The sequence below is a fragment of the Chiloscyllium plagiosum genome, unplaced genomic scaffold (assembly GCF_037043375.1).
Source record: "Chiloscyllium plagiosum isolate Xiang-an unplaced genomic scaffold, Cpla_swu_hap1 HiC_scaffold_45, whole genome shotgun sequence".
NCBI lineage: Eukaryota > Metazoa > Chordata > Chondrichthyes > Orectolobiformes > Hemiscylliidae > Chiloscyllium > Chiloscyllium plagiosum.
Genome location: NW_028270183.1, coordinates 43,366,169 through 43,381,670, shown reverse-complemented (window position 1 = coordinate 43,381,670; position 15,502 = coordinate 43,366,169).

Genomic DNA, 15,502 nt, shown 5'->3' with positions numbered 1-15,502 from the left:
AACGTCCACAGTTCTCTATGCGGAAGAGAAATCTCATCCGAGTTTATGATGTTTCATCTGGTTCTGCGACGTAGATTGATATAAGTACCTTCAGCTGATCTGGCAATGACTTTGTATTATGTTCTCATTCCAATGATTAGAACTTCCAAACTTTCACTTCACCAGCTAGTCGTATTTCTGAAATCTGATATCTAATTATAATACAAATAGTAGCTGATCTGTACCTGAAGCTGTCCTTTTCTGTTCGTGTTCCTGGGATATCGGGTTCTATCGCTGAGAAGCTTACAAACAAGTCAAAAGTATCTCAAACTCTCTTTCGTTCACTTCCTGTGTGTCCCATTTGGTGCCCCATTTGAACAGGGAGTTTTAGTAGCTTTCACAGACATCTTTGAAACTTGGTCTGGGCCTGTCCATTGAACACATGTGATGGCCACTCTCAACTGGTCGTGCGATGAGTAGCACGAGAAAGCTACTCCCCTATTGTTGAAAATTAACAGGTATCTAATTTGTTGCTGAGCGCTTTCCGAAAGATTCCTGTCACTGAAAACTGAGTAGAGGCGCTGGGGATGGTTTGGTGGAAGATGTACTGTGACCTGCCTCAGACATTCACGGTGACCTAAAGGTTTGGTGACCTGAAGGTATTTTGACGCAACTTTGGATTCAGTATGGAGACTGTCGTTACGGCGTCTGCGTCTGCAACATGACCAAGAAATGGAGCAGAGACTGCAGCGAAGGGAAGCTCTGTATCTACGGAGTGTGTATGTGTGTGTAGGAAAAGGGATCTGCCATATCCACTCTAGGTTTTCCAAGAACAGCTCCCCAAGTTACACTTAACCCAGAAACGGAGTGTGATGTGACCCTGATTGAACAAGGAGCTGGTCACAGAGCGGTGTCAGCTCCTTCAACACGAACTGCAGCTTAAAACCAGTGGGAGGACGGAGCAGACTTTGGCTGCTGGAGTCACAGTTTCCTTAATCATCTATGATGTGGAACTTTCCAGATAAGAGAGGGCGACATATCCATCATCTCATATATGTTGCCGTCAATGCCGCCATTCTGTTACGGTTGATAATGATGCTGGATGAGGGAAATGCAATGTTTTCTTCCTCAGCAAGGAGATGTCGGTTGTATCCTTGTAATCCATAGCAGTGCGATTCCAGATGATGTACATGGCTCTGTGGGGCTCATCTGTCAAAAGGGAGAGGGATTATGCTATTTAGAATGGAAAAGCTGAAAGGGAAGAGTGAAGCATAGTTAAACAGTGTTTGGGAGGAGTGAAAGGCGCTTGGAGTGTTACAGGTATCGGTGCTTGGGCCTCGGCTATTCCCAATGCATGGCAAACATTTGTTTGGGGGAATCAAATGCAATCTTTTCAAACCTGCTGAAAGCTCTAAATGATATCGGATGTGAGTAGTTGAGGAGGATGTGGAAACGCTTCAAGGTGATTGAGAACGGTGGAGTGAATGGGGAAACATGCGGCAGAGGAAGAGCAATGTGACTAGGTGTGACGTTATGAACTTACAGTGTTTTTGAGACATGTCAGACAATCAGAGGGTTAGATAGCGTGGACAGTGAGAACCGTTTTCCTCGGATTGTGATGGCTATCACGAGGAAACATAGCTTTAAATGGAGCAGTGATAGATATAGGACAGATGTCAGAGGTAGTTTGTTTACTCAGAGAGTAGTAGGGGTGTGGAGCACCTGGCCTTCAACAGTAGTGAGACTTGCCAGATTTAAGGGCATCCAAACGGTCGTTAGATAGGCATATGTACGAAAATGGAATAGTGGAGGATAGATGGGCTTCGGATTTGTTTCACAGGTCAGCACAACATCATGAGCCGAATGGCCTGCATTGCACTATAACGCTGTCTGATCTATATTTTAGGGAAAAGCAGAATTCATTCCGAGAATAATACTTTGGTTTTCTTTTTATCCTTCTGTGCAGACCTCCTGACTCCAGCAGTCAATACAGGTAATAGCATCGACATGCTCACCAGTGTACATAGACGCAACCCCCTCAAGCTTTAACATTGAAAGAAGATCCTTATGTGGCAATCACTGAAAGCAATATTGCACGAACAGAAAACAGCTTGGAAGGTAAATCGTGTGTTTACATTCGTTTTATGGAGATTTGATTACAATCGAAAGGGTATTGGAATGCAACTGTAAACGGCTTTGCTGTGATCCCATCTTGAACATTGTTCAGTGTTGGATGCAGTTTCGAGTCTCCTTACCTAATAAGGTCCAATCCTAACATTGATGGAGTGCAGCAAAAGATGACCAGACTGCTCTCCGGGATTACTGGGTTGTTGTCTGAGCAAAGTTTTCTTCGACTGGACCTGCATCCCATGTTGTTTAACAAAATGAGTGGACATGTCAATGAAATATATAAAACTCTGACAGGTCGAGACACACTGGAAGCAGGGAGGACAACGACCCCGAGCTGGGTCTCCTAAAACATGTGACCAAAAATTTTGAAACAGACAGGCTATTGTGCATTGAGGGGAAAATAGATGTCTGCTCTCAGAGACTGGTGAACCTGGTGCATTCTCTTCCACATAACGCTGTGGAAGACAAGACATTCAATATTAATTATGATTTTTACTCACTGACAGTTTGGGAAAATACCAAGCGTATGGTGTGGAAATGAGGTTTCAGTCACCATTATATTAGATTGGGTGGAAAATTCGATATACCAAAGGGAGATTTGCAGTTCCTGTTTTATATTTTCCCAAGCTCAATCACTTTAAAGAATAGTTTCCGCTCCTTTAACGATGTTGCTCTGCCGTATGTAGGAAAGCACTGCAAATATTGTCATAAGGTCTCCAATGTTAGAAAGGAGTTCTTTGCAGCGTCGACAGGACTCTGATTCCATTCCCTTTTCTGATGCCGAGGCTGGGGCCATATGTTCTCTCTGGTTTTATCCTTGAATACCCCGGAGAAGCATGGTACAATTGAATGTCTTCCTTAGTTGTTTTAGAGAATATTGAAGATTTATTGTGCGTTGACGACCTCATAATTTTTACAAGAGAATAGGAGGCAATTGACCCGATTGTTCATCAAAAACATGCCAAAATACATAATTTGGAATCAGAGTTGATTGGCGATAGAACAAGAGAGAAAGAGAGGGGGGGAAAAGCAAGAAAGTGAAGCTAGACAAACAGAGGAGAGAGAGGAGAGAGACAGGCTGATGGAGAGAGGAAATGGTGTTAGACGAAAGTCAAACTGGATAGTTCAGAATACAGTGTGAGGGAAGATTTGCAGGAACAGACAGAAGATGGATGTTTTGTTTAGAATTGCTCATGGACTGCAAGCCCAGTTGTCAGGTGCCATACCTAGTGAGCAATAATTGATTCGGACAATCATCTCAGGTCATTTGCTTCCAATAGTATCAGAGAGCTGGGTTGCTTACAGATCTACGTATTCCAGGAGACCAATAGATATATTCCAAAGAGAAGATGAATTAATTGAACTGGCTGGGACAATAGCAACAGGAACTGAAAAATTCGCTTGACACTGTGTGATAGACTTGCACAGAGGATCTCAGTTAGGGGGAATCACTGCCAGAGGGGAAATCAGGAACTCAACTGTGGTTCAAATAATGATTGATAAAATCTTAACACCACTTCCATGGTTTTGTAATTCACATTTCAATTTAAACAGCTCAGTATAATGAGTACATTTCAACAAGCTAATCTCATTCTACTTTCCTTAGTTTTATATGAACAGAAAGTCACATTGTCCCTGTATATTGTGTTGAATAAACACATTTCATTCCTCGTTCCTCATTTTAGATATATCCGCAAATCTGCTCGTTTAATGAGTAATGATGAGTAACGTTCCAACAGTAATGACTGAGGAATGGTATTGCTCCTCCCTGCAGTCTGAACTACCATATCACCAATTCTCTGGATTTTCTCTTTCATTCTCAATGCCATAAACACTCTGTACTTGAAGTCCAGTGAATGATATTTCACCACAGTTCATTACATCGATATTCACGACATTTGAATAATACAATAACAGGCAAGAGTTTATCTGCAGTCTTGACTATTTTTCTCAGCCTTAGATACCATTAACATCTTGGATTGAATATAGCCTTTGTGAGATTCAAGGTGTTTACTATATTATCCTCGCTATAGTTGGTATTCTCAGAGACTGTATGACGTTTGAAATGCCAGCTTTCAGCTCAGTATGGATTTATCAAAATCTGATTCACAGTAATGCAATACACTGGGCTCATATTTCTTTGTTGAGCAGATGCAATTTGTTTGCCCCAGTTGTAAGAGGTTGAGTGCATGTGTTATGCCATCGAGATAACTTATAAACAACATTAATTGTTTTGCAACGATTCCAGCCTAAATAGCTGTAGTCTGCAATATTAGTAAAAGAAGATCGTGCGGTCACACTCTGCGCACTGTAAGATCACAGATGGTTAATACGGCCAGATATCCGAGCGCTGCAAGAGCATACTTTCTGACCCCAAAACACCGATCAGTATTTCCAGTCTCGCGGAAGTGACTGCTGAAATCCAAAAATCATTAAATGATAAAAGGCAGCTGATTGTTTTCCAGCGTCTCCTCCCCACTGTCTTGGTCCGCAATCTAACCCCATTCTCCTACTACCAGCACAAAGCAAACCAAGATTAGCATTTATGTGAAAATCTTGGCCAGAGTCTGCAGGCCGTCTGTAGGAGATTAGGGGGCCTCTTCTAAATAAGAGGGGGGGGGGGTGGGCTGCAGATGGCAGTAATGTCACTCACTGGACTGAGGACTAGCAGTTCGAGATTACTTTGGATCAACGTCAAGTATTGCATTTTTGTAAAATAAATAAAGGCAGGACATATCCAATTAAACGTTGTGTTTTGGTAGCGTTGGAGAACAGAGATACCTGGGTGGTTCAGGTATAATTCATTGTTGTTTGCATCACATGTAGAAACGTTCTTAAAAAGGCATCTAACATGCTTGGCCTAAGTTGTTAGACATTTGTGTCTAAGAGGTGGGACATTATGTTCAGGTTGTACAGGATGTTCGTAATGCAGTTCTGGTCGCCCTGTTGCATGGAGGATTCAGAAGAGGTTTACCAGGATGTTGCCAGGAATAGAGATTTTGAGTTATGGGAACTGGCTGGATAGACTGGGATTTTTTTCAAGAGAAGCGTACCGGTTGGGGGCTAACCATACAGAGGGTTATAAAATCAGGAGGTGTATAGGTAAGTTTCAGTGGCATAGATAATTTCCCAACTGTGCTAAATTTCATGACTGGGGAAAGAAGAGGGGACGAATATTATTTTAAAGTCATTCATTGTAAGAACTGTGCAGCATTGAAACATAATCTTTAGTCCAATCTGTCCATTCGGAAAATAAATCCTGAAATAATCTATTCACGTTTTCATGTATTTGGCCCATATCGTTCCAAAGCCTCTCGGTTCATGTGCACATCCAGTTGCGTTTTAATGCTGTGTTGTACCAGACTCCACCACGTCCTCTGCTGAATCAAAATATAAATGCAGCAACCTCTGTGCAAAGAAAAGTTACCGCTTATATCTCTTTTAATTTTACAAATCTCAACATTAGCTATGTGTGCGCACAACTGGTTGGGTAGGTGCATTTGATTATGTGTGCGTGGTGCGTGTTTCACGTGCGGGAGACTGTGTATTTGTGAGTTGTGTGTCTGTCTGTGTGTGAATCTATGCGTTTGAGTGTGTGTTTGTATGTTGTATGTGACTGTGAACATGTGTTTATGTATCTGTTATGTGTGTGTATTTGTGTTTGTATAATGGTGTGTGGATTGTGTGAGTGTATATGTGTGTGTGTGTGCGTGAGAGAGTGTGCGTGTCTATGTAAGTGTTAGAGATTGTGTTCAGCGTGTGACAGTATATGTGACAGTATATGTGTGTCTTTCTTGTTGTTAGTCTGTCAGTGTGTGTGTCAGTGTGTGTGTATGAGTGTGAGTGTGAGTTCGTTTGAGTGTGTATGTGTATGTATGTGTGTGAGTGTGTGAGGGTGCATGTGAGAGAGTTTCTGTCTCTGTGTGTGAGAAGGAGTGTGTGAGTGAGTGTGTGTGATTGAGTGTCTGTCCCTGAGTCTGTGTGTGCCTGTGCGTGTGTGTGCGTGTGTGTATATCGGTGTGAGTGCAGATGTGTGTTTTTGTCTGAAGTGTGTTTGTGAGAATGAGTGTGTGTTTGTCTGAGTGTGTGTGTGAGTGTGTGTGACAGAGTGTATGTATATGTCTGAGCATGAGTATGTGAGATTCTGTGTATGTGTCTGCGAGTGTGTGAGAGTGTGTTTGTGTGTGTGTTAGCGTATGTTTTTGTGGGTGTATGAGTGTCTGTCTGCCTGTGTCTGTGCTGTGCGTGTATGTGTGTGAGTTTGCGTGTATGAGTGTGTGTCCTTTTGAGAGTGTGTTTCAGTGTGTCTGCGTGTATTTTGTGAGAGAGAATGTGTGTGAGAGAGTGAGTGTGTGAGTGTATGGTGTGTGTCTGTGTGCATGGTGTGTGTGACTGCGTACCTCTGTGTGTGTGATTGTGTTTCTGCGTGTGTAGTGGTTGTGTGTATGCTTCAGAGTGAGTGGATGTGCTTGTGTGTCTGCATGTAAGCGTGTATATATGTGAGAGTAAGTTTGTTTGAGTGTGTGACTGACTGTGCATATCAAAGCGTGTGTGTCTGTGTATGAGCGTGTATGAGTACCTGTGTGTGAGTGTGTATGTGGTTTTATCTGTCTGTGTGTCCGTGTGTGGGCGTAGGTGTGTCTGAGTAAGTATTTGTGGATGTGCTTGTGTGTATGGGAGAGAGCGAAGATGTATGTGTGCACCTTTGTGTCTGTCTGTGCGTGTGTCAGTGTGCAGTGCGACTGAATGTATTTATGTGGGCGCATGCATGTTTGTGAGAGAGTCTGCGTGTGTCTGTGTGAGAATGCATGTTTGTAAGTGTGTGTCTTTCCGTGTGTGTGCGCGAGTGTGTGATACTGGGTGTGTGTATGAGTACGTGTGTGGGGGTGGTGGCGGGTGCGGTATGTGCTGCCCAATACCACCTGTACAGTGGCTTCGGCATGCCATCTGTGACTGACAGTGACGGAAAGCAAGTCGGGCAGCATCTGTGGAGAGAAATGGAATTCACTGTGTCAGGTCGAGTGACAATTTCTCAGAACTCATATCAGGGGATACTTCAAATACCACAGAGTTTACCAGTCCGGCCCCACGCCGAGACACACACACGAATGCAGATACATAAAGACGTTCACAAACACGTTAAATTTGTACAAATACAGACATGGAGACTCTTAAATTATTTATTTTGATCCAAACTGAACTTCTCAAAATTTCACTTGCACTGTCTGGTTTGTCAGTATTTCAGTCTTCGTTGGGGAGTTTATCAGTATTGCACTTGCTCACACTCGGGACTGTGTCAGTATTTCTGTGTAGAATGTGACATTTCATTGAACAATTCCAAAGGTTGCAGACCCAAAATCAGGAAAAATTATTAATTGTGTAAAGGAAAATGTGGAATTCCAACAGGATAGTGTCATGGAGACACACAGACTAGGTCTAGTTAGGTGGATAATGAACTGGTTGAGCAACACAAGACAGAGAGTAGTAGTTGAGGCGAGGTCCTCGAAACGGAGAAAGGTGACCAGTGGTTTTCCACGGGGATCAGTGTTGGGGCGACTGTTGTTTGTAATATACATGAATGATCTGGAAAACGGCACTTTTGGTATGGTCAGCAAGTTTGCAGATGGCACAAAGATTGGCGGAGTAGGAGAAAGCATAAAGGACCGTCAAAGAATACAGGAGAATACAGATAGACTGGAGAGCTGGGTGAAGAATTCGCAGATGGATTTCAATCCAGGCAAATGTGATGTGAAGCATTTTGGGAAGTCTAATTTTCGAGACAATTATACAGTGAACGGAAGAACTTTGGGAACAGTTGATAAGCAGGGAGATGTTGGAGTTCAGGTCCATTGTACCCTGAACGTTGCTGCAGAGGTGGTTAGAATGGTCAAGAAGGCATGGGGTCTGCTTGCCTTCATCGGGCGGGGTATAGAGTATGAGATCTGGGAGGTTATGTTAAAATACTACACGACCTTGTTGCGGCCGCATTTAGAATACTGCATACAGTTCTGGTCGCTACATTACTAAAAGATGTGGTCGCTTTGGAGAGAGTGCGGAGAAAGTTTATGAGTATGTTGACTGGTATGGAAGGTGCTAGCTCTGAAGAGAGGTTGAGTAGATGTTGTTTGTTTTCATTGGAAAAAAGGAAATTATGGGTGGAACTGACTGATATCTAAAAAAAATCATGAAGGCTATTGATAGGGTAGATAGAGGTAAGTTTTTTCCCCAAGGTGAAGGATTCAGTAACGAGAGGTCACGCTTTCAAGTTGAGAGGTGAATAGATTAATGGGTTTGAATGCAGAACGTACTTTACGCAGAAGGTGTAGTAGAGGTAGTAGAGGCAGACACGGTAGGTTCATTTAAGATGAGTCTGGACAGATGCATGAGTAGGTGGGGAGCAGAGGGATACAGATGCTTAGGAAGTGGGCGACAGGTTTAGACAGGAGATTTGGATTGGCTCAGGCTTGGAGGGACGAATGGCCTGTTCCTGGGCTGTAGACTTTCTTTGTGCTTTGTACATACGCACATACACACACTCAGAGTCACCCTCCCACACATACATATACTCACAGACACACAACACATGCAGACACACACACACACACACACACCCACACACACACACACACACACACACACACAAGTACACACACACACATACAAATGCAGACATGCACAGGCGCTCACATGCACGCTGTCACACGGGCACTCCAACACACTCATATACCCACACACACAAAAGCACAGACTCACACACATACAGTCTCTCTCACACACAAAGACAAACACACGCACACATACACTCAAGACAAACAGACAGTCGCAGACACAGATACATACATAACGCATACAGAGACACACTCACAAACAAACACATGCACACACACACACACGCACATACAATCGTTTGATGTGTAGGGGATCATAGTTGTACAGAAAACTTTAGAACTTTGAGAGTCGAACATGTTCATGTGGCAAAATGTCTGCTCTTCCTCTATGACATGAAGGTGGTTTGTCTTTGCACAATAATCCTGACACACAGTGTACACATTAAAGAGTCGTTTCATTGCAATTACATACAACCAAAGCTGACTGAAAGATTTTGTATGGAGAAAAGATGATTATTAACACTTTTTCTAACTTGCATTGTTTAGTGCCTTCTCCTTCCAAATGATAGTGTCAAACTCAAACAGGACAGCCAAAGTGTTCAGTTATATATCAGATGTGGATCCATGCAGAACCTTGTGAACTGATGCACTGTGGTGAGAATAATATTAAACGAAAATATGAAACCAGCTCTACTTTCATAAAGGGGTGTTGCACGAGCAGAAGGTGCTTGGTGTATATAAACACAGAATATTTATGATGTCAGGAAAAGTGGGGAGAATACTGAATATTGCAGATTGGTTTCAGTATCTGAGCGGTTTACAGAAGAAGTTGTGGGAGGGAGCCTCCGTGCTCCCTTCCCAGCAGTTGGGGGAGACGGTGTGTTCGATGCCCACTGCAACACCATGGAGATTCCATTTGTACCAGCTCACCCCAAAAGCGAGCTAGCATCCCGTAACGGCTTTATATTGCACCGGGGGAATCAGAATTGACAGTTGATTTAAAGGGAAAATTGTCCTTCACTGAACACTGTTTCTTACTCGGTTGTTGGAATGCAGATGTTTCAGATATCCACATGCGTTGTCCCGGTCCTCTCCGGCTTGTGCCTTGGTCCTCCGCACATAGAGAGGTGAAGGGTTTGAGGGAATGGATATCTGGTAATTTATGTCCTATTACAGGCTGATGTTTTCTAGAATGGGAGAAAGTGAGTGATCGTGAGAGTGGACGGCCGTTCTTTTCGTGCTGGTGTAGGTTTTGGGTGGGCAATTGCGTGGTGTCAAGAAGGAGCATATTAGTATGGGGGTATACTGGAGAGAGAGGGGGTGTGGAAAGTGCTGCATGCAGTAGTAGACACATAGAGCAGGAGCCTATTTCGGGGGTAGGTGCAAAAGCAGGTATACAGTGCGTGTGAGGGAGCGGAGACGCGATAACAATCATTCTCACATATTGGGGAAGGTTATTGATGCTTGTCCTGTATTGCTGGACATTTCTTCAAACCTCAATTACTACACTGAGCAGGGTGGCAAGCTCAGACAATGCTGGGTGGGTCTGGAGATGTAGTCTTTTCTGGGAAGAGAGTGGCCCTCCTTGTTACTATCCTAGACACCAGGACCTCTGTACTCGTGTCGATAAACTATGGTGTAATTGCCCCTTATCTGATATGCTATGGGTAAACTCTAATTGGTAGCTTCGCACTGGGCAAGCACAAATGCATCCCCATTGCTCTTATGAAGATACCATAAGTGCCAGGGATCACGGAATATCCAGGTATCATCTGGGCGATGGTGAGTGCCTCGAGTCATGATGGGCGGGATAATTGGGCTGGCTTGAATGAGACGGGCACGTTGGGATGGTGTGAGTAATTCATGTGGTGAGTTCGATAATGTAGTACCAGGAAACCAACTTGGCCTCGTGCAGACACTCTCTGTGTTACTCTCAATGAAAATGTCACTGAGATAAGTTATTGTTCGATTTCGCCGAAAAAGTCGAAGACTCTGCTGACCCTCCGCCCAATTAAAAAGCTGCAGAACAGATGTTCATCTAAAACTCTCTGTAATCTAAACTCACAACAATATCTAGATCAACCATTATTCCTGGAAATACGATGTCTGTTTGCCAGATGCTGTTGAAATGTCTTCATTCCTTCATAACATTGTCACTCAATCTTCCCTTCTCTGCCTAAGTCTAAAACTCCTTGCATATGGTGGTATTGAAACTGATGCCCTACCTCTTCACCCCTTGTCCTGACGCAATGGAGATACAAATGGATGGGACCTGCTCATCCTGAGACTTCCAACATGTGCTGTAAGTTATTCCACTCTCCAGTTTTGCATTTGCCCAAACTGAGGAAAATATGTTGACATTTTACTCTTTTAATGCTCCTCCAGATTTTATAAATTTCTTTAATGTCACCCCAAACCTCTGAAGCTACTGTAAACCAGATCCAGTTGAATACAGCTCAGATCCTGTGTCCTTGTAAGGCTTTTCTGAAGCTTTTCAAGTTTCACAACACGTTTCATGTTCAGGGAGACCAGAACTGCTGGCAGTATTCCAAAAGTGGTCTAACCAATGTCCTGTTCCGCCACAAGACGACCTCCTGATTCGTATTCTCAACGCATTGACCAGTAAAGGCAAGCATTCCAAATGCCTTGTTCACTGTCCTGTCTACGAGCGTGTCCAATTTCAAGAAACTATGAACATACTCTCCAGGAATCTTTTTGTTCAGCAATACTCTGCTGGACTTTACCAGTCACTGTCCAAATCCTGTTCTGATCAGGCATTCGAAAAATCAAAACCCGCTTGCATCAAAATTATACTCCTCCGCCACTCCTCGGCCCAGTTGTGAATGGATCAAGATCCCTTTGAACTCCGAGGTAACATTATTTGCTGTCCATTTTTAAATTGTACCCAATTTTGTGTCATCTACAAACTTACTGACAATTCCTACTCTGTCCACAATTGAATCATTTGTATAACTGATAAAAAGTAGTGGACCTACGCTGATGATTGTGGCACGCACCTTATCACACGTCTCCAGTTCGAAAAGAAACTTTTCACCACTACTTGCTGCGTCCTAACATCGAAAAAATGTCTAGTTCGGTCGGTTTTTCATGTCATCAAACCGTGCTGAACAGTCCACCATTTGGAACCATGTTGAACACCTTGGGTTCGAAAAGACAAAAACCTCTCTGTCTGTCTGTCTGCCTCTCTGTCCCCCTCTCTCTCTAACTCTCTCTCTCTCTGTTTTTGTGTGTGTGCGTGTGCGTGTGTGTGTGTGTTTAACTGTGTGCGTATTTTTCTGTGCCTATGCCTAACTATGTGCCTGGGAGTGTGTTTGTGGATGCGTATGTGTGTCAGAGAGAGTTTGTGTGTGCACATACTTATGAGACAGAGTGGGTGAGTATATTTGCTTGTCTGAGAGATTGTGTATATGTCTGTTAGTGAGGTAGAGAAAGTGTGTCTAAAAGTGTGTGAGACAGAGAGTCATGTGCGTGTGTGGGAGAGAGGAAGTGTGTATGTGTGTGTGAGAGAGGGAGGGTGGGTGCATTTGCATGTGTGAGAGAGAGGGTTCGTATGTGTGAGAGTTAAGGAGACAGGGCGTGTATGTGAAAGTGCGTAGGTATGCATGTGCATGTGTGAGAGAAAAGCTGTGTCTGTGTGTGAGAGATAAAGAGAGGAGTGCGTGGGTGTGGGTGTCAGAAAGTGCGTGCACTTATGTGTGAAAGAGAGGTTTGTGTTTTTCTATGTGTGATAGGGTGTGTGTATGTGTGTGAGATGATAGAAGGTGTGCCGGTGTTTCTGAGAGATGGCATGTGTCTGTGTGCATATCAGCTGGAGGGATGCGTGTGTCTGTATGAGAGAAGATGTATGTGTGTGTGTATGGGACAGTGTGTGCCTATGTTTGTGTGTGCCTGCAATGAGGCTTCTGTATGTGTGTGTGTGTCTGTGTGTTTATCTGTGCGTGTACCTATCTGTCTGTCTATGTGTTTGTGTTTCTGTATGTGAGAGAGAGAGACAGAGAGAGAGAGAGAGTTTCTGGAATTGTGTGTGTGTGTGTTTGTGATTGTATGAATTAGGGGAAGGGCATCAACCCAGGGTTTTCCAAGAACAGCTTCCCAAGCGACACTTAACAAAGCAGCACGTGTGGGAGGGCTCTGATTAAATACGGAGCTGGTCACAGAGTGGTATCACCTCATTCAACACGAACGGCAACTTCACACTGGGGGTGGCAAGCGGACACTGTTGGGGCGATGCTGCCAGTAGCTATTGGTGTCACAATTTCATAGAACATAGAACATGACAGTGCAGTGCAGGCCCTTCAATCCTCGATGTGGCACGACGCTGTGCAACCAATCAAAACCCATCGAACCTACACTATTCTACTCTCGTCGATATCTCCATCCAATGATCACCGACATGCCCTCAAATTTGGTGAGTCTAATACTATTGCAGGCAATGCGTTCCATGACCATGATACTTTCTGAGCAAAGAAACTATCTCTGACATCTTTCCTATATCGCTCACCATTCAGTTTGAAGCTATGCCTCCTAATGCTATCGATCATCATTCGAGGAAAAAGGTTCTCACTGAGCACCCGATGTAGCCCTCCGATTATATTAAATGTCTCAATTAACGCACCTCTTAACCTGCTCTCCAACAAATACAGCCTTAAGTCCCTCAAATGTCCCTCCTAAGAACTTCACTCCATCCCAGGAAACATCCTAGTAAATCTCCTCTGAACACATTCCAAAGCTTCCACATTCTTTCTCTCATGCAGTGATCAAAGCTACACACAATACTCCAAGTACGGCCGCACTGGAGGTTTGTGCAGTTGCAGCGTGACCTCCTGGTTCCGAAAGTCGATCCGTCCACTAATAAAAGCTAAAACATCGTATGCCTTCTTAACAACCCTATCGACCTTGGGTCGCAACTTTTAGGAATCTATGTACATGGGCACCAAGTTCTCTCTGATCATTTACACGACCAAGAATCTTCCTGTTCTCCCAGTCCTCTGCATTCACGTCATTTCTTCCAAAGTGATTCACCTCACACATTTCTGCTTTAAACGGCATTTGCCACCTCGCATCCCATTCCTGCAGCTTATCTATGTCCTTCTGTAACCTGCAAAATCCTTCGCACTACTACAACTGTACCGACCATAGTGTCGTCCGCAAATTTAGTAACTCATTCTTCTACGTTCGTATCCAGGTCGATTATAAAAATGAGAACAGCAGTGTACTCAGAACAGATCTTTGTGGTACACTATTAATAACTGAACTCAAGGTGAACATTTCCCATGAAATACTTCCAACTACCTTCTTTCAGCTGGACAATGTCAAACCACAAATTGTCCTCAACACCATGCCTTCGTGTTTTGTGCTGTAACCTCCAGTGGGGAACTTCTTCAAACGTCTTTCTGAAATCCATATACATAACATCAACAGCTTTTCAATCACACTCGTATTTGGCCACATACTCAAAGAACTCAATTAGCTTTATTAGGCACGACCTACCCTTCCAGAAATCGTGTTGACCAGCCCTAATGAGCTTATTCCTCACGAAATGACTTTCGATCTTATCTCGTATAATTGTTTCCAAGAAGTTATCCACAACCGACGTTAGGCTCACTCATCTATTATTTCTAGAGATGTCTCGACTCACCTTCTTGAACAAGGGAAAAATACTTGTTATCCCCCAGTGTTCCAGCACTATTCCCGGAGATAATGACGACATAAACATCAACGTCAAAATCTCGGCAATCGCCTCCCTGGCTTCACACAAAATCCGAGTATAAATCTCATCTGGTCCAGGCCATTTATCTATTTTCACACTTCCCAGTGTTTCTCACACCTCCTCCTTGTGAACCTCAATCCCATCTAGTCCAGTAGTCTGTTTCTCAGTATTCTCCACGACAACATGTTCATTTCCAGTTTAAATTGTGACAACAACAGCCATTTTGCGTTTCCCCATCTCCCCTGACTCCACACACAACTTCCCACTACTGTCCTTGATTGGCCCTAATCTTATTCAAGTCATTCCTTTATCCTTATATAGCTATAGAAAACTTCAGTGTTTTCCCTGAATCTTTTTGACAACTAATTCGCATGTCCGCTCCTCGCTTGTCTTAGCTCTCTCTTTAGGTCTTTCCTGGCTCCGTTGTATATCTGAATCGTCCAACATATACCTTCAAATTTCATCCTAATGTAAGCCTCCTTCTTTCACTTGACAATAAATTTTGCTTCCTTAGTAAACCGCTGCTCCAGCGCTCGACAACTTCCACCCTGTCGGACAGGTACATTCTTATCAAGGACACACCGAGCTGCTGCTTGAATAAACTCTACATCTCTGTTGTACCCCGTAGCTGTAGCTTCCTCTTTCTAGCCTATGCACTCTAAATCTTGTCTGATCACATCACAATTGCCTTTCCCCCTGCTTTCGCGCTCACTCTCCAGCGCATACATATCCTTTTGCATCGCTGAATTAAACATAAGTGATTTGTGGTCACTATCAACAAAATGCCCACCTTACTCCAAATCTAACACCTGGTCAAGTTCATTACCAAGTAGCAAATCGAACGTAGCCTCTCCCCTTGTTGGCTTGTCTGCATACTTTGTCAGAAAACGTTCCTACACACAACAGTCAAAAACGGACATGTCAATTATGTCCCAGCATATCGACATCAGTATCACCATTCGTTGACGGAAGATATATATGTTGCATGAGGTGAATAAAATATGGTCTCCCTTAGCATGGAGCTGCCGAATGTATCCTTCTTTATACAGTATAA